We start from the raw sequence: 18,573 nt of genomic DNA, 5'->3' as shown, positions 1-18,573 counted from the left end.
GTTTCTGGGCGGAAACTGGCCGTTTTCTGGGAGTGTGCGGAAAAACGCAGGCTTGTCAGGGGAAAACGCGGGAGTGTCTGGAGAAACGGGGGAGTGGCTGGCCGAACGCTGGGCGTGTGTGTGACGTCAAACCAGGAACGAAACGGCCTGAGCTGATTGCAATCTGTGAGTAGGTCTGGAGCTACTCAGAAACTGCTAAGTATTTTCTATTCGCAATTCTGCGAATCTTTCGTTCGCTATTCTGCTAAGCTAAGATACATACCCAGAGGGCGGCGGCCTAGCGTGTGCAATGCTGCTAAAATCTGCTAGCGAGCGAACAACTCGGAATGACCCCCAATGTCTCCTCTTAGACGCCTCTTTTCTAGTGTGTACATATTTAGCCTAGTAAGCCTCTCCTCGTATTCCAGCGACTAACCCTTTAATCAGTTTAGTAGCTCGCCTTTGAACTCTTTCTAGTTCCTTGATATCTTTTTTATAATACGGTGCACAGAACTGAACACAATATTCCAGGTGCGGGCGTACCAATGGTTTGTACAACGGCAGGATTACATGCTCGTCCCTCGTCTCAATGCCCCGTTTAATGCACGCAAGCACTTTACTTGCCTTCTTTGCTGCAGTTTGACATTGTGTACTGTTATTAAGCCTATTATCTATGAGCACCCCCAAATCTTTTTCCACCATAGTTACCCCTATATTTTCTCCATCTAGAGTGTAGGTTGCAAGTGTGTTTTTTGTCCCAAAATGCATAACTTTGCATTTTTCTATATTGAATCTCATTCTCCGTTTAGACGCCCTGGTTTCCAGTTTAACTTAGTCATTCTATAGAGACTCCACGTCGGTTTCTGAATTAATTACCTTACACAGTTTAGTATCATCTGCAAATATTGACACTGTGCTTTCCAGGCCTATTCCTAGATCATTAATAAATATAGTGGACAGCAGTGGGCCAAGAACGGACCCTTGTGGTATTCCGCTGACTACTGGAGAACATCCCATTGACCACTACTCGTTGTACCCTGTTATCCAGCCAATTACATATCCATGTACAAATAGTATTTCCTAGGCCAAGTTCCCTTAATTTGTGGACCAGTCTCCTATGAGGCACTGTATCGAAGGCTTTCGCAAAATCTAAGTAAACCACGTCCACTGCTTTTCCCTGGTCAAGATTCTCGCTCACTTCCTTGTAGAAGCTAATTAAGTTGGTTTGACATGATCTGTTCCTTACAAACCCATGCTGACTTTTGCTAATAAACTTAGTTGCCTGTAGATGATCCTTCATGCTATCCCTCAAAATGCCTTCTAATATTTTACCCACTACACGGGGGTGGAGGGATAGCTGCCGCCTCTAAAAGTGAATATGTATATCTGGCACTGTGGGGGCATACGTGTGTCTGGCACTGTGGGTGCATACGTGTATATGGCACTGTGGGGGCATATGTATATCTGGCACTGTGGGGGCATACGTGTGTCTGGCACTGTGGGGGCACTGGGGGGGGGGCATATGTGCATGAGGCACTATACTCTGAGGCATTATTTGTATCTGGCACTGCACTGCACTACTGGGGTCATTATGTGTAACTGGCACTATACTGGGGGACATTATGTGCATCTGACACTATACTGGGGACATTATGTGTAAGTAGAACTACTGTGGGTATTGTGTGTAAGGCTGCTAATTTTGTGTGTGCATGTGTTGGGGGTGTAATTATATTTCTCATACATCCTAGAGGATGCTGGGGATGCTTCAAGAACCATGGGGTATAGACAGGATCCGCAGGAGACATGGGCACACTATAAGACTTTGAATGGGTGTGAACTGGCTCCTCTCTCTATGCCCCTCCTCCAGACTCCAGTTAGATTCTGTGCCCAGCGAGACTGGAGGCACACTGAGGAGCTCTCCTGAGTTTCTCAGAGAAAGACTTTATTTAGGTTTTTTATTATCAGGGAGACCTGCTGGCTACAGGCTCCCTGCAGCGTGGGAGTGAGGGGAGAGAAGCAGACCTACTTCTTTAGAGTTTAAGGGCTCTGCTTCTTAGGCTACTAGACACCATTAGATCCAGAGGGTTCGATCACTATGGTACGCCTAGCTGCTTGTTCCCGGAGCCACGTCGCCACCCCCCTCACAAAGCCTGAAGATAGAAGCCGGGTAAGTATGTGAAAATCAGAAGACTTCAGTGACGGCGAAAGACGGCTTGAGGTACCGCGCTGCGCGCCATGCTCCCACACAGTTCACGGCACTACAGGGTGCAGGGGGGGTGCCCTGGGCAGCATGGGGGGCCGCAAATACACTGGCAAGCAATATAACAGTGCCGCAGGCACTTGTTAGGGACCCCCGCCAGTATAAAGATTTTTGAGCGGGACCTAAGCGCGCCATGTCGGGAGGCGGGGCTTAGCCACACAGCTCTCACCAGCGCCATTTTTCTCTTCACAGAAGGCTGCAGAGACGCTGGCCCTGATCCTCCACACTGCTGTGCAAGTAACAGGGTGCAAAACGGGGGGGGGGAGGGGGCACTCATAATTGGTGAATTATATATATTGTAAAAGCGCTATCAGGTCTGGGCAGTATTATTGCTGACTTCAGAACCGGGATAGGCGCAGGGTGTGAGCTGGCAGAACTCTCTCTGTGTCTCTCTAACAGGCTCTGCTGTAGGTCTGTCCCCTATAGCCCAGTGTGTTTGTGGCTGTCGGTACGTGTGTGTGTCGACATGTCTGAGGCTGAATGCTCTTCCCAGGAGGAGCTTGGCGTGGGGACTGACAGTTCTGTGAGAGTGACAGTGTCGGCACCGCCGACAGATGATTGGGTCAATATGCTGAGTGTTTTAAATATGAATGTAACTAAGTTGGCTAAGAGGTTTGATAAATCTGAGTCTAATAACCAGACATGGAGGTTGCTTTGTCACAGGTCCAGACCCCTTTGGGGTCGCAGAAACGTGCATTTGCCCAAATAACAGATACGGATACCGACACGGACTCTGATTCCAGTGTCGACTATAGTGGTGCCAGATTACATCCAAAACTGGCTAAGAGTATTCAGTACATGATTGTGGCGATAAAAGACGTATTACATATCACTGAGGACCCTGCTGCTCCTGATACGAGGGTCTGTATGTTTAAAGGCAAGAAACCTACGGTAACGTTTCCTTCCTCTCATGAACTGAATGCACTTTTTGGAAAAGCTTGGGAAAATCCAGACAAAAGGGTACATGTTCCCAAAAGAATTCCAATGGCTTATCCGTTTCCCTCTGGGGACAGGGACAGCTGGGAGTCAATTCCCACGGTAGATAAAGCTTTGTCGCGTTTATCCAAAAAGGTAGCACTTCCGTTCCCTGACACGGCAGCCCTGAAGGATCCTGCGGATCCTAAGCAGGAAAATACCCTGAAGTCCATTTATGTCACTACAGGGTCGATACTCGCTGTTGCTGCGGCATGGGTGAGTAGCGCTATTGAAAAGTGGGCGGAAAACTTGTCATCGGAGGTAGATTCCCTAGACAGGGATAGTGTGTTTTTGACCTTGGGTCATATCAAGGACGCTGCAGCGTATTTAAAAGAAGCAGTAAGCGATATTGGCCTTTTGGGATCAAGGGCCAATGCCATGGCAGTCTCTGCCAGGAGAGCATTGTGGATTCATCAATGGAATGCTGATGCAGATTCTAAGAAGGCAATGGAGTCTTTACCATTTAACGGTAAGGGCTTGTTTGGTGACGGACTCACTGACCTGGTCTCTACGGCTACAGCGGGTAAGTCGTCTTTTTTACCTTATGTTCCTGCACAGCAGAAGAAATCGCCTCACTATCAGATGCAGTCCTTTCGCCCCAACAAATTCAAAAAAGGACGTGGGTCCTTCTTCCTTGCTGCGAGGGGGAGAGGAAGAGGAAAAAGGGCACAGGCTGTGGCAAGTTCCCAGGAGCAGAAGTCCTCTCCGGCTTCTACCAAATCCACCGCATGACGCTGGGGCTCCGTTGCGGGAGTCCACACCAGTGGGGGCACGTCTCAGGCTCTTCAGTCAGGTTTGGGTGCACTCGGACCTGGATCCTTGGATATAGTATCCCAAGGGTACAAGTTAGAGTTTCAAGACATGCCCCCTTACCGATTTTTCAAATCGGCCTTACCAGCTTCTCTTCCGGACAGGGAGATAGTAAGCGCTGCGATACTAAAGTTGTGTCAAAATCAAGTGATTGTCACGGTACCCCCGTCTCAACAGGGGGAAGGGTTTTATTCGAGCCTGTTCATGGTCCCGAAGCCGGATGGCTCAGTCAGACCGATTCTAAACCTAAAATCCCTCAATTTCTTTCTGAAAAAATTCAAGTTCAAGATGGAGTCCCTACGAACAGTGATCTCCAATCTGGAGGAGGGGGATTTTATGGTGTCTGTCGACATAAAAGATGCCTACTTACATGTCCCCATATATCCTCCGCATCAGGCTTACCTGAGATTTGCTATGCAGGATTGTCATTACCAATTTCAGACGTTGCCGTTTGGTCTGTCCACGGCTCCGAGGATTTTCACCAAAGTTATGGCGGAAATGATGGTTCTCCTGCGCAAGCAGGGAATCACAATTATCCCATACTTGGACGATCTCCTCATAAAGGCGAGGTCCAAGGAGCAGTTGTTGAAGAATGTTGCCCTTTCACTGACTATTCTGCAACAACATGGTTGGCTCCTAAATCTGCCAAAATCGCAGTTGGATCCGACGACAAGGCTGTCGTTCCTCGGTATGATTCTGGATACAGACTTAAAGAGGGTTTTTCTTCCAGTGGAAAAAGCTTTGGAAATACAGAACATGGTAAAAACAGATTCTGAAACCGGCAAGGGTGTCAGTTCTTCACTGCACTCGCTTGCTGGGGAAGATGGTGGCGGCCTACGAGGCCATTCCGTATGGCAGGTTCCATGCCAGGGTGTTTCAGTGGAACCTGCTGGACCAGTGGTCCGGGTCTCACCTGGACATGCACCGGAAAATAATTCTATCTCCCAGGACCAGAATTTCCCTTCTGTGGTGGCTGCACAGTTCTCACCTTCTGGAGGGACGCAGATTCGGGATTCAGGATTGGATCCTGGTGACCACGGATGCAAGCCTCCGAGGCTGGGGAGCAGTCACACAGGGATGAAACTTTCAGGGAAACTGGTCAAGTCAGGAAGCTTGTCTACACATAAACATTCTGGAATTAAGAGCCATCCACAACGGCATACTGCAAGCAGAACATCTTCTTCGAGGTCTGCCGGTCTTGATTCAGTCAGACAATGTGACAGCAGTGGCGTACATAAACCGCCAGGGCAGAACAAAAAGCAGAGCGGTGATGGCTGAGGCCACGAAGATTCTTCGCTGGGCGGAAAGACATGCCAGCGCTCTGGCAGCTGTCTTTATTCCAGGAGTGGACAACTGGGAAGCAGACTTCCTCAGCAGACACGATCTCCATCCAGGAGAGTGGGGTCTTCATCAAGAGGTCTTTGCTGAAGTGACAAGTCGTTGGGGAGTTCCTCAAGTGGACATGATGGCGTCCCGCCTCAACAAGAAACTTCAAAAATATTGTTCCAGGTCAAGGGACCCTCAGGCGATAGTGGTGGACGCCCTAGTGACACCGTGGGTGTTTCAGTCGGTCTATGTGTTCCCTCCACTTAAACTCATTCCGAAGGTGATAAAAATTATAAGAATAACAAGGGTTCAGGCGATTCTCATTGTTCCAGATTGGCCAAAAAAAGGGCCTGGTATCCAGATTTTCAGGAGTTACTCATAGAAGATCCCTGGCCTCTTCCTCTTCGCGAGGACCTGTTACAACAGGGGCCGTGCATGTATCAGGACTTACCGCGGCTGCGTTTGACGGCGTGGCGGTTGAGCGCCAAATCCTAGCCGAAAGGGTATTCCCAGTGAAGTCATTCCTACACTTCTTCAGGCTAGGAAAGAAGTGATGGCAAAGCATTACCACCGTATTTGGAGAAAATATGTGTCTTGGTGTGAATCCAAGAAGGCTCCTACGGAAGAATTTCACCTGGGGCGGTTGCTCCATTTCCTACAAGCAGGTGTGGATGCGGGCCTAAAGTTAGGTTCTATTAAAGTACAGATTTCGGCCTTATCGATCTTTTTTTCAAAAAGAATTGGCCTCCCTTCCAGAAGTCCAGACCTTCGTGAAATGCATGCTGCACATCCAACCTCCCATTGTGCCCCCAGTGGCACCATGGGACCTTAATGTGGTGTTGCAATTCTTGCAATCACATTGGTTTGAACCTTTGCGCAAGGTTGAGTTAAAATTCCTTAATTGGAAAGTGGTCATGTTGTTGGCCTTGGCGTCTGCAAGGCGCGTGTCTGAGTTGGCGGCTTTGTCTCACAAAAGCCCCTATTTGATTTTCCATGCTGATAGAGCGGAGTTGAGAACTCGTCAGCAATTTCTGCCAAAAGTGGTTTCATCATTTCATGTTAACCAGCCAATTGTGGTGCCAGTGGCTACTGACGCCTTGGCGGAGTCAAAGTCTCTCGATGTGGTCAGAGCTTTGAAGATCTATGTCGCCAGAACGGCGCAGATTAGGAAGACAGAGACTCTGTTTGTCCTGTGGGCTCCCAACAAGATTGGGGCTCCTGCTTCTAAGCAGACTATTGCGCGCTGGATTTGTAATACGATTCAGCAGGCTCATTCTACGGCAGGATTGCCGTTACCAAAATCGGTGAAAGCCCATTCTACCAGGAAGGTGGGCTCATCCTGGGCGGCTGCCCAGGGAGTCTCAGCATTACAACTTTGCCGAGCTGCTAGTTGGTCGGGTTCAAACACCTTTGCGAAGTTTTACAAGTTTGATACCCTGGCTGAGAAGGACCTCTTGTTTGGTCAGTCGGTGCTGCAGAGTCATCCGCACTCTCCCGCCAGTTCTAGAGCTTGGTATAAACCCCATGGTTCTTGAAGCATCCCCAGCATCCTCTAGGACGTATGAGTAAATAGGATTTTAATACCTACCGGTAAATCCTTTTCTCTTAGTCCATAGAGGATGCTGGGCGCCTGTCCCAGTGCGGGCTGTATCTGCAGTTTGCTTGTAGTTACGCTCATTTTGCATTAAGTTTAGTCACTCTGTGACTGTTGTTGGTCATGCCGTTGCATGCGTTGTTGAATGCCATGTTGTACGGCGTGTTAGTGGTGTGAGCTGGTATGTATCTCACCTTAGTTTAAAATAATTAAATAAATCCTTCTCCTCGAAATGTCCGTCTCCCTGGGCACAGTTCCTATAACTGGAGTCTGGAGGAGGGGCATAGAGGGAGGAGCCAGTTCACACCCATTCAAAGTCTTATAGTGTGCCCATGTCTCCTGCGGATCCCGTCTACACCCCATGGTTCTTGAAGCATCCCCAGCATCCTCTACGGACTAAGAGAAAAGGATTTACCGGTGGGTATTAAAATCCTATTATTTATAGTTTGATATCATAATATAAAATTGTGAGGCCACACCCACTTTCCCAGGAGCATGCACACCTTCATATATATATATATATATATATATATATATATATATATATATATATATATATATATATACTGTATGGCATAATGTGTATAAGGGGTACTACTGTGTAGCATAACGTAAATAATGTACATTACTGTGCTGTGTAATGTGAGTAAGGCACACTACTGTGGTGCAATTTGAATTGGGGTACTAATGAGTGGCCACGCCCCTTTTTTGGCACACGTGCCTTCCCTATTTCAAATACTTTGTCAGGGGCGCTTGGACCCCTAAATACACCCCTGCTTAAAAGTGTTAGTAATTAATAACATTATAAAATGTATTCCTAGCATCAAATTCCATTTAATGGGGTATATTTACTAAGCTCCCGATTTTGACCGAGTTGGTGTTTTTTCATCAAAGTGTCATATCGGGAATTTACTAAACTCAAATCTCGGCAGTGATGAGGGCATTCGTATTTTTTTGGAAGGCAAAGAAAAAAATACGAATGAATACACCATCGGTCAAATACGCCTGTTATTTTATACAACTCCGGTAATTTACTAAAAATTCAAATTCACAAACACTGCCGGCAATAGCCAAACACTACCGTGAAAAAATACAAATCGTAAAAAAAAAAGCAGTTTTAAAATAGACCTGCTTTTTTTTACCGTGTTCTGATAGGGTCCCCCCTCCTAAGCATAACCAGCCTGGGGCTTTTTCAGCCGGTCCTGGTTGTAAAAATACGGGGATAAAATTGACTGGGGATCCCCCATATTTTAGCAACCAGCACCGGGCTCTGCGCCTGGTCCTGGTGCAAAAAATACGGGGGACAAAGAGCGTAGGGGTCCCCCGTATTTTTAACACCAGCACCGGGCTCCACTTGTCAGCGAGATAATGCCACAGCCGGGGGACACTTTTATATTGGTCCCATTCTCCACGTAGATTCCACGGGGTTCCTGTAAATAAAATTATACTCACAACAATCCTGTGTAGATCGGTCCTCTTGTTTGTAATCCACGTACTTGGCACACAAAAAAAAACGAAAAACCCGGACCACGCACTGAAAGGGGTCCCATGTTTACACATGGGACCCCTTTCTCTGACTGGCGGGACCCTCCCGTGACTGCTGTCAAAGAGGGTCCCTTCAGCCAATCAGGGAGCGCCACGTCATGGCACTCTCCTGACTGGCTGTGCGCGCCTGAACTGTCAGTCAGGCGGCGCACTGTAGATACAATGTAGCGCATAGGCGCTCCATTGTATCCATTGGTGGGAACTTTGCGGTCTGCGGTAGACCGCGAGGTTAAGTGGGGCCAACCACAAGAGTGACCCCACTTAACCTCGCGGTCTACCGCAGACCGCAAAGTTCCCACCATTGGATACAATGGAGCGCCTATGCGCTACATTTTATCTACAGTGCGCCGCCTGACTGACAGTTCAGGCGCGCACAGCCAGTCAGGAGAGTGCCATGACACGGCACTCCCTGATTGGCTGAAGGGACCCTCTTTGACAGCAGTCACGGGGGGGCCAGTCAGTCGGGGGAAAGGGGTCCCATGTGTAAACATGGGACCCCTTTCAGTGCGTGGTCCGGGTCTTTCGTTTTTGCTTTTTTTTTTGCCAAGTACGTGGAACAGAAGAGGACCGATCTACACAGGATTGTTGTGAGTATAATTTTATTTACAGGTACCCCGTGGATTCTACGTGGAGAAGGGGACCGACTCTTCGTGTCAACATAGGTAAGTATGTATGAATGTAAGTGTGCATGTATGTAATAAAGTTATACTGTCACGGTGTTTGGGTTTTGTTTTTATTTGGGTATTTTTTTTGTAGTAGAACTTACAGGTACCAGCGGGCCCGTTTTGTGGCTCTCCAAGTACCAGCTTGCGGGGTGGCTGGAGGGGGGACACCCCTTGATTTAAGGGGTCCCCACTCCTCCAGGGTACCCCGGCCAGGGGTGACCGGTGCTGGTGTTAAAAATACGGGGACCCCTACGCTTTTTGTCCCCCGTATTTTTTTGCACCAGGACCAGGTGCAGAGCCTGGTTCTGGTTGTTAAAATATGGGGGATCCCCAGTCAATTTTAACCCCATATTTTTACAACCAGGACCGGCTCAAAGAACCCGAGGCTGGTTATGCTTAGGAGGGGGGACCCCACGCATTTTCCCCCCCAGATTTTTAACTCTTTAATCACTTTTTTTAAGGTACACAATGAAGCCCTGCACGAATCTCACAGATCCAGCCGGGATTCATTGTGTTAAGTTCGGCAGTGTTTTACTAATCACTCCCATAAAACACTGGCCGAAATTACGAATGACATCGACATCGGAAAACACGACAATGCAAAATACGACAGCATAGTAAATGTGGCGTAAAAAAAAACAAAAAGTTGCAAATTATCACTCCTGATGTCATTCGTGTTTAAACTTCAACCAAATTCCGACAATTACGAATCTTAGTAAATATACCCCAATGTGTTTAGTAAAAATATCATATGGATGACATCAAATGTAGTTACTGATTAATTTTATGTCCACATATCCTTTCATGTATTTCTATATTGTTGACTAGTACAAAGCTATTTATGTATAAATACTATTTATATATGTAATTGGTGAAGGTAGAACTATTTCACATGCACTTCATTTGTATGTACCAATGTTATTGAGAAATAGGGTACAATTCTATAACACATCATATCTGAAGCAATGACGTCCAGTGAGGTCCATGGCTGGGGAGGCACTAATGAAACCCTGCGTAGCACCCAACACCCCTCTCATTTAAAAAGAAGTGTAGGGTTCCCCTTGTTAACCAATAACCAGCACCAGGTGCAACCAGTCAAGGGTATAATGCCATAGCAGGGAGGACACTCAGTGCGGGGTCCCCCTGCCATCACATTAATCACCCCTAAATTGGTCAGCTCAGCATTGGAATTCCTCGGCAAGGGGGGCCCCCTAAAATACAATGGGGTCCTCCCTCCCGAGCAATATCCAGCACTTGGTTGATAGCCCAGTGCTATGCCCCGCATCCATGGTGGCCGTCGGTGCGGGGTTTATGTTATAATATTGTTCTTTACAGGTTTCAACAAACCTGCCCCAGCATGCTGGCATCTGGTGAACCAGTGGCGTAACTACTGCCCCCGCAGCCCTCGCGGTGGCTTGGAGGCGCAGGGCTGCGGGGGGGGGGGTGCCGCCACTGATTTAGCGCAGATTGACATGTGGACGAGCTGTCTGCATGTCAATCTGCTGTCTCCTCTCCCTCCAACCCTCCGCTGCTGCTGCCGCTGCTGTGAAGGAGGGACACGGAGGGCACAACGCGCACCTCTCCTGTGTCCCTCCTGCGTCTCCGGCGGGTCTATTAAATGAAGTGCCCATTCGTGAGCTGATTGGCTCACGAACCGGCACTTCATTTAACAGACCCGCTGGAGATGCAGGAGGGACACAGGAGAGGCGCGCGCTGTGCCCTCCGTGTCCCTCCTTCACAGCATGTGTCCCTCCTTCACATGGGGGGGGGCTATATTTGGCACTGGGGGCATGTGTGTACCTGGCACTGTGGGGGAATATCTGGCACTGGGGGCATATGTGGCACTGGGAGCACAGCCCTAGCAACAAGCATTACCCCCTAGCAACGAGCATGACACCCAGTGCATGAAACCCCTGGCAACGAGCATGACACCCAGTGCATGAAACCCCTGGCAATGAGCATGACACCCTGAGCATGAAAACCCCTGGCACTGTGCATGGAACCAAGAGCATGAAACCCCTGGCAACGAGCATGACACCCAGTGCATGAAACCCCTGGCAACGAGCATGTCACCCTGAGCATGAAAACCCCTGCCACCGTGCATGGAACCAAGAGCATGAAACCCCTGGAAACGAGAAGGTAATTTAAAAGTAATTAGAAGCCTTACTGTAGGACTTAATGTGTAATGGGCATTGCGGTGTGTGGCATAATGTATCACGGACATTGCGGTGTGTGTCATAATGTGTCACAGGCATTACGGTGTGTGGCATACTATATCACGGGCATTGTGGTATGTGGTATAATGTCTCAGGGGCATTGCAGTGTGGAATAATGTATAACGGGCATTGCGGTGTGTGGCATAGGGTATAACGGGCACTGCGGTATGTGTCACAGGCATTACTGTGTGTGGTATACTATATCACGGGCATTGTGGTATGTGGTATAATGTCTCGGGGTCATTGCGGTGTGTGTCATAATGTGTCACAGGCATTGTATGTGCTATAATGTATCAGGGGCATTGCAGTGTGTAGCATAATGTATAACGAGCATTGCGATTCCTGTCATAATGTGTCACAGGCATTACGGTGTGTGGCATAATGTGTCAGGGGCATTATGGTGTGTGGCATATTGTGTCAAGGGCATTATTGTGTGTGGCATAATGTCTAAGGGCCATTGCAGTATGTGGCATAATGTATACTGGGCATTACTATAAGGAGGAAAAATTACAAATAATGTAACGGGCATGAATCCGGATTATTTTTCTTTCCTGTGGTGGCCAATGTCTGGGCGTGCAGGTTGTAAAACTGGGGAATAAGGTAGTCTTTTCCTGCAATGCCACGCCCCTTTATGCGAAGCCACGCCCATACCAACAAAGCCACACCTTCGGTGCTTGCAGATTCATCGCTTTACTAGTACCAATTATGGGGGGGGAGGGGCAGAGAATTTTTTGGCTTGGGGGAGAAAAATTTCTAGCTACGCCACTGTGGTGAACCATAAGTGCCAGCATGCATGGATATTAAAGGCACGTGGCACCTGTAGTCCGTCTGTAAAAAAAAAATATATATAAAAATAAAGAAAAGACACTTAATGTTGTAATATTTTATTATACAGGGTCTTGACCTGGGGGAAGCAGCCTTTAAGCTCTTATACATGGTCGCTGCCTTCCCAGGACTTCCGGCAACTTCTATCTTCGGGGGCTCTTCCATGCTCCCTCCCCGCTGGCGGGCTGACAGCCGCTGCCTCATGCTGGCTCATATAAGCTAACCTGTGGGGGAGGGGCGATGATGCATGAGTTGCGAGTAGCTCGTGGAGGCCATCTTCTATTTTAAAAATGGTTCCACAATGCTATTTTTTTAAATGGGCCAAGCTCCCAAACTCTGCTATTGAAAGAGGGTGGCGGCGGTGCGTGTAGTGCCTGCTGCCGTGCAGGTGTAGGTTCACCACTTAACAGGCGCTGCACTCTCTCACTTTCAGGTACCGGAACCTTCAACGGACCTGGAAATCTTCAGTCGGACCCGGACACGATGACCTAGGAGGAAGGAGATTGCTGAGTGCCGTCCTCCTGACTGTGGACCGAAACGCCCTCCGGAACCCAGAAAGATAACGCTTTCGGGCTAGGTGAGGGTCATCCAAGGCGTACGCCTCAGAGCCCAAATTTCACCTATTGGCACTCTCGCACCAGGTGGAAATTCTACCTTGCACCGGCGTGCAAGGCTCACCGTTCGCCCTGAAGGAAGGGAGACAGATAGGGACAAACACAGAAGGAACACACAGACAGATGTTACTCACCGCCCTACGTCTTGTACTCCGATCTTCTCCACTTACAGGTCCCTGTAAGGAGGCAAAGAGAGAAACAGGCGTGCAGGGCCTAACTCTAACCTAGTGTGCATCCGCTACACTAGCTACATAAACAAAGCCCTCAAACTGGCTCAAGTGTGGGTGGTGCAACACAAACTATGCACAAACTATAAAACAACATTTTGCCCTGCACGGTAACAACACACATAACATCATCATCAGAGTACAACATGAGACGGTGCTGCTCCTTTATATCCCAACCTGCACTCTGGGGGTGGACGCCACACAGCCTTCCCACCCCTATACCCTCTCTTCTGTGGGGCTCAGACCCAGCGAGCCTGCCTACCTATCCTCCTTGGGGTGGTCCAGGCCTAGTGCCCAGCGCCCCCTTTATTCACCTAAGGGGCACTTATCGACTAGGCCTAACGCCCCTAACTGTCCACAGGCCGGGGGCCTGACTTTGTCCCTCGGGCCTAGCGCCCGCCTAACTTGCCACCCGTTAGGCGACCTGGGCCTAATGCCCTGGGTCACCTTCTATATGTCCCTTGCGGCCGCCAACTGAAGTAGGGCCGAATGCCCCCTACTGTCCCCTCAGGCCTATAGCCTGTACTTGCCCCTCGGGCCTAATGCCCGCCTAACTGGTGCTGGAGAAGTAGCTTGGGCCTAATGCCCAAACCACCCACCCAAATGGTGACCCCCAAACCTTTAGCAGGGCCACAGGCTGGGGGGAACCCCAACTGCGCGTGGCCACGGGCCTGGAGGGCCCGACTAAAGATGCCCACAGGCCGGAAGGGCCTGACTGTGCCCACGGGCCGGGAGGGCCCGACTGATCGCCCACAGGCCGAGAGGGCCTGACTCTGCCCACGGGCCTAATGCCCGAACACCCGGTGGTCTAGGGAGGAATAACCCTACAAGAGGGTGGTGCAGGCCCAAGGCCTCTTACCCGGCTCGTCGGGAGAGGCTGCAGAGGGGAGCTTCGTCAGCTCTTTTGCTTCCCTCTCTCTCCAGCACTCTCCGCCGGACCTCTGCTGCTGGGCTCCTGGCTCCGCCTCTTCTGTCTTCTCCGTCCCGTCTGCTGTCGTCTCTCTCCTCCGCCGGTCCTTCGGCCTCCTCCGGCGCCGCCGCTCCTGGTCTCCTTCCGCCGTCTTCTGGAGCTCTTCTCTGCTCCGGCGCGAAACTGAGCTCCGCCGCCGCCTAGCGCCTGATATAAGCCGCTGGGAGGAGGCGGAGCTATGACGCGACGGACTCCTATTGGTCCGCCGCGACGAGCACTGATTGGCCCGCCACGGTGACTCCTCATTGGGCGCCAAGCCATGAGACGCGATTGGCTCGCGTCCGGCGCCCAGTTCAAATCCTGGGGCGCTGATTGGAGGAACTCGGATCCTCTCGGATCCCAGTTCCTCCGTACTCCGGCCCAATCGCTGTGCCGCCGCCTCACACTATCATGGCTGACAGGGCTTGGATCCTCAAGGATTCAGACCTGCAGCCATACACACGGACACCACTGACTCCTGGCACCACCATGCCCGCTACCACCAGTGCCAATGCCTGCCACCGTTGCAGCCACCAATGCCCGAGACTTCTGCCTCCTCATCAGACTTGTGATGAGCAGGCTATTGTGCAACTGGATAAAATAAAATGTGTGTGTGTGTGGAGGAGCGGGGGAGTGAGCACTCAGGACCAGCACTGACAGCTGGATACAGTCACAGTCAGTGAAGTATCTGCTGTCCAATCACATCTGCCGGAGTGACGGGCATGCTTTCATGTGGGGTGAAGGCATGTCCCTGTCACTGAGGCAGATGTGCTGGTGCCACTTCTCTGGCTTTTTTTTTCAATGGGATTTTCCTGCCCACTGCTTGGCCCCGCCCCAGCCACTTTATCATTGTCAGTGAGAGGCAGCGCTCTTGATGCCTCCCATCCACATTTCATGGCCAAAATGTTTCAAATAATGACACAAGATATAAATATTTCTTTGTATTTTTGTAATCATTATGACAGGGGAGGCTCTGCCTCCCCAGACTGCATGTCCTTGATCTGAAGTAGGTATTCTGGTCGGGGGCATCAAAATGTATAATTGTGCACATTAAAACAACTCCTGCCCCACCAAAAACAACACACCCCAAATTAAGATATATGTGCAAAATAAATGCAGAAGAGGTGCATCTGTTGCTATGAAAATCAAAGCATTGAAGTGTTTACAGTAAACAGATTATTCTATGGAGGGCAGTGACCCAAGTGATTATATTAGTGCAGGACTACCTGTGACATGGACATTATTAGAATGAGGAGAAGGGAATTAGACACCAGTAGTGTTGTGGAACTCCTATAAAAACTGCAGAGGAAGATTGTGATGTGCATCCTGAATAGCTGTGATGTACCTTTGCCCATTTCGCCTTGCACCCCATAAATGTGTGCAGATAAATTAGCAAATATTGTTTATTGTACTAAACAGTGTTGCCGGCCACGGTGCTGGCACATCGCCAAAATTGAATTCCCCCTAAGTGTACCCATCTGCTGTGTCTATTTAAGTTTTAATTAATATTTGGTTCAAACTGTGTTGACAGTATGCAGAAATGAAAGAAAAATGTTTATGTAATTTTCTTTCATGCTCCAACAGGGCCATTAGACAGTGACTAAATAAAAGAGAGGATATAGCCTTAATGTAGTAATAACTCAACTCCTGCAGTATAACACAATTTAGCTTTCTCACAATAGACGAATATTCAGGTAGAACAGTGTGACTTCTAATTGCAAATAGCTACTGATCACATCATGTTTGCTCAAAATGAAACATGTCTGTATGTTACTGTGCATTTCCGAGATAGGAAATCTCATCCTTTTGTTAGATCAGCAATTTAGGAAACACAAGGAAAGATGCTAGCTACTTGCCAGAAGGCTTTTATAATATTTTTAGTTGGAAAGCGTTAAATTGTGAGCTAAGAACTCACTGTTCATATAATATTTATCTTGACTAGCACAGAGTTGGGAATATGTCATGTGAATCCTGCCATATCTGGGCCATCAATTATTTACCTGCCAGGTGAGGAGGATCTGCTCACACATATACTTGCTGTTTAACCTGTTTATATTTCCTAGAGTTATGTCATGTCTTTATACTATACTGATAAATAGCCATCTTTGCTTCTTCGTTTGCATTTTCCAATGTCTACCCTATACGTGTCACTGAATATCTTTAAGGGGTTGATGCATCAAGCAGTGAAAAGAGTGGCCCAGTGGAACGGTTCCCCATAGCAGCCTATCAGCATCTACCTATCATTTTATAGGGTGTACTTGATAAATGCTTTCTCCAAGCTCAATGGCAACTGCTCCACTATTTTCACTGCTTGATACATGCACCCCTTGACTTACTTGCGCAAGTACGTAATTTCCACTATAATCTTAACTCTTTTTTTTCACATACTTTTAAAGCCACAAGCTGTGAGAAGAGTAAAAGTAAATTGAACTCATTATACAGTGGTTAATGGAGCTGACTGAACATTTATAAGAGGTATGGGTATTGTCAGACTGGGGCATGAAGGGCCCACCAGGGAAAGGCAATGCTAGTGGCCCACTGACGAGCGGTGGCACAATGCTGAAGTGGCGAGGAAAGCCTCTCTAAGGGGTGTGGCCAGCTGCCAGAATTTCGAGATCCCCTCTGCCAACTTTCTTGTGTCTACAGAGTAACTATCAACATAGGGATAGATGTATGAAGCGGTGATAAATTTGGAGAAGTGAGCCACGGCAACCAATCAGCTTTGAAGTAACATTGATCAAGTGCATTCTATAAAATTATACATAGCAACTGATTGGTTGCTATGGCATACTTCTCCACTGGCTCAATTCTCTACTCTTATCACTGCTTCATACATCTTACTCATACTGTAGGTATCCGGAATGCATTCCAAGAGGAATCACTCGAGTGAGATAATCGCTTACATTTGAGGCCATGTTCTGATGGTTAATCTGCACCTAGCATGGGAATAGTGCAAGTTTAAATGGTGCGAACAATCGTTGCATCTAAAGACACACCAATCGATATTTCAGATCTAAAGAAACTGAAAGTGGGCATCTCTGTCCTTGTACATTGTATACTCCAGGGAAGGGCTTGTAGCATTATCAACATAAAATCGCAGATGCAACTTTTGCAAGAGAGGCACACACAGACACTCTTGCATCAGGCCCTTAAAAGTTCACTGTTTATTCTACATTTAACAATAATGAGCTCCCAGCTTTGCTATAAAATTGTGTCTTCTACTTTCAAAAAGTCCCCCAGTGAGCAGTACTGAGCTAAAAAACATGTTAAAACTGGTTATACTTTCATAAAACAATTCATAATAAGTGATCTACACTGCAGTTTTTATTTACTGATATTTTACAGTAGTGCCTTAATGCAGTTGTCACCAGACTAACCTGAATTAGTTTGTATACTATTCCTATAAGCCAGAGATTCCTAAACTCTTGTTGCCACTGTGTTCCATCTGGCCGCTATTGGTTCCTCCCACTCTTCAGTTCCCGGCTCATAAAACTGTGAAGCTGCCAATGGGCATAACTAGAATTGTCTGGGCCCCATAGCAAAATTGCGATGGGTCCCTTTACATACCATAATAATGTCACACCTACCAACATAACTGTCTATATACATTTGTTGTGAAAACATATTGAGTTCATTTATTAAAGTACCCTCACCATTTGCAGGACATCCCCTAACCATACCAGGGTCCATCCATTAATCAGAATAAGCATTAAAAATGTTACATTACTGTACACTGTAGAACACATTCAATGTCACTAGACCGATAATGCCCGATTTCAGACCAATTCGGGCATTCAGCCTGATATATTGGGTGAAATCGGGCATTTTCAGTGTGCTTTTCCCCTGATCCGATCCGATGCGCGTTCCCATGTGCATCGGATCGGATACCCCTAGATCCAACATATCACGAGTGCTGCACTCGTTATATGTCGGACCGTCATGTCATATAAGTGTATGGGGCCCTTTAGTTTAAAGGGGTATTGTAAATATCCTCCTAATTTTTAAATGCATTGCTCTATCTTTTTCATCCTGTGGTCCTCAGCCATCAGTATATATAATCAGGCAGAGCTGGTCAATTTGTTGACCTTGGATAGAATTCAGAGATGACAGGCTAAATAATAATAGGGTGCGAGTTCTGAAAAGGTTCAAGTTCAGCGCTAAACTTGCACATTTTCAGAACTTGCACATGTAATAGGCAGCAAGAACATACAGCTTGCACAATGTAACAGTTCAGGGCCCTCATTCCGAGTTGTTCGCTCGGTAAATTTTCTCGCATCGCAGCGATTTTCCGCTTATTGCGCATGCGCAATGTTCGCACTGCGACTGCGCCAAGTAAATTTGCTATGCAGTTAGGTATTTTACTCACGGCATTACGAGGTTTTTTCTTCGTTCTGGTGATTGTAATGTGATTGACAGGAAGTGGGTGTTTCTGGGCGGAAACTGCCCGTTTTATGGGTGTGTGCGAAAAAACGCTACCGTTTCTGGGAAAAACGCGGGAGTGGCTGGAGAAACGGAGGAGTGTCTGGCCGAACGCTGGGTGTGTTTGTGATGTCAAACCAGGAACGACAAGCACTGAACTGATCGCAGA

The 18,573-nt window shown here is 48.0% G+C and overlaps 1 long non-coding RNA gene across 1 annotated transcript in view; it reads right to left on the bottom strand.

Annotated features, from left to right (window-relative positions):
- The window catches only part of LOC135037852 (uncharacterized), a 307,719-nt gene that overhangs the window by 110,306 nt on the left and 178,840 nt on the right, over nt 1-18,573 (bottom strand). The window lies entirely within an intron of this gene.

This window comes from Pseudophryne corroboree, chromosome 2 (genome assembly GCF_028390025.1).
Source record: "Pseudophryne corroboree isolate aPseCor3 chromosome 2, aPseCor3.hap2, whole genome shotgun sequence".
Lineage (NCBI taxonomy): Eukaryota > Metazoa > Chordata > Amphibia > Anura > Myobatrachidae > Pseudophryne > Pseudophryne corroboree.
The sequence above is the reverse complement of the archived record's forward strand: the minus strand, read 5'-3'. Positions and strand labels throughout refer to the sequence as shown.